Consider the following 2,079-nt stretch of genomic DNA (forward strand, 5'->3'; position numbering starts at 1 on the left):
TGGCCCCGCCCTTTTTTTTTTTTTTTTTTTTTTTTTTTTTTTTTTTTTGAGTCTTGCTCTGTCACTTAGGCTGGAATGCAGTGGCATAATCTCAGCTCACTACAACATCTGCCTCCCAGGCTCAAGTGATTGTCCCACCTAGGCTTCTGAGTAGCTGGAACTACGGGTGTACACCACCACACCCAGATAATTTTTGTATTTTTAGTAGAGACAGGGTTTCACCACGTTGCCAAGGCTGTTCTCAAACTTCTGTACTCAAGTGATCTGCCTGCCTTGGCCTCCCAAAGCGCTGATGGCATTGCAGAAGTGAGCCACCACACTTGACCCATCTTTTTTCTTTTTTTAAATAATTTTAACTAATTTTACAAAAAAAAGTCAGTATTCATTTCACGTTACTACATTACAAATTTATTTCTGAATTCTCTCTCTGTCTTTTTTTTTTTTTCCTGAGACAGTCTCCCTCTGTTGCCCAGGCTGCAGTACAGGCACACAATCTCGGCTCACTGCAACCTTCACCTCCTGGGTTCAAGTGATTCTCGTGCCTCAGCCTCCCCAGAAGCTGGCATTACAGGTGCATACCACCATGCCTGGCCAATTTTTGTATTTTTAGTAGAAACGGGTTTTCACCTTGTTGGCCAGCCTGATCTCAAACTCCTGGCCTCAAGTGATCCGCCCACCTCGGCCTCCCAAAGTGCTGGGATTACAGGTATGAGCCACTGTGCCCAACCTCTGAATGATCAATTCTAGTCCATTGATATGTATGTTTATCTTTGTGCCAGTACCACACACACTGAGTTGATTTTTTTTTTTTTTAATTTCGAGACAGAGCATCACTCTGTTGCCCAGACTGGAATATGGTGATGCAATCATAGCTCACTGTAGTCTCAAACTCCTGGACTCAAGCAGTCCCCCTGCCTCAGTCTCCTGAATAGCAAGCACTATGAGTGTGCAACACCATCCCTGGCTAATTTTTTGATTTCTTGCAGGGATGGAGCCTCACTATGTTGCCCAGACTGGTCTTAAATTCCTGGCCTTGAGTGATCCTCCCACCTTAGCCTCCCAAAGCAGCTGTTAATTGTTGTAGCTTTATAGTAGGTTTTAAAATTAGGAAGTGTGAGTCCTCCAACTTTGTTCTTTTCCTACTTTGTCTTCGCTATTCTGGGTCCCTTAAATTTCCATGTGAATTTTAGAATCAGTTTATTCACTTCTGCAAAAAAAAATAAAAGGCAGTTGGAATTTTATAGGGATTACATTGAATCTGTAGATTAATTTGGGAAGTGTCTTAGTTTGTTCCTGCTGCTATAACAAAATACCTTAGACTGAGTAATTTATAAACAATAGAAATTTATTTATCACAGTTCTAGAGCTAGGAAGTCCAAGATCAACACACTAGCAGATTTGGTGCTTGGTAAGGATTGCTATCTGCTTCCAAGATGGCGCCTCTTGGTGCATTCTCATATGGTTGAAGATGGCTCATGCCTGTAATCCCAACACTTCAGGTGGATCACCTGAGGTCAGGAGTTCGAGAACAGCCTGACCAAGGTGGTGAAACCCCGTCTCTACTAAAAATACAAAATTGGCGGGACACAGCGGCTCATGCCTGTAATCCCAGCACTTTGGGAGGTGAGGCGGGTGGATCACGAGGTCAGGAGTTCAAGACCAGCCTGGTCAACCCGATGAAACCCCGTCTCTACTAAAAATACAAAAATTAGCTGGGCATGGTGGTGCATGCCTGTAATCACAGTTTACTCTGGAGTCTGAGTCAGGAGAATCACTTGAACCCCGGAGGCGGAGGTTACAGTGAGCCGAGATCATGCCCTGCACTCCAGCCTGGGCAACAAAGCAACACTCTATCTTGCAAAATAAGTAAATAAATAAGCCATGTGTGGTGGCACATGCCTGTAATACCAGGTACTAGGGAGGCAGAGGCAGGAGAATCACCTCAACCCAGGAGGCGGAGGTTGCAGTGAGCTAAGATTGCACCATTGTACTCCAGCCTGTACAACAAGAGCGAAACTCCGTCTCAAAAAAAAAAAAAAAAAAAAGACAAGAAAAGAAAAGAAAGAAAATCACCCCAAA

The sequence above is a fragment of the Rhinopithecus bieti genome, unplaced genomic scaffold (assembly GCF_001698545.2).
Source record: "Rhinopithecus bieti isolate Rb0 unplaced genomic scaffold, ASM169854v2 scaffold_15133, whole genome shotgun sequence".
NCBI classification, from domain to species: domain Eukaryota; kingdom Metazoa; phylum Chordata; class Mammalia; order Primates; family Cercopithecidae; genus Rhinopithecus; species Rhinopithecus bieti.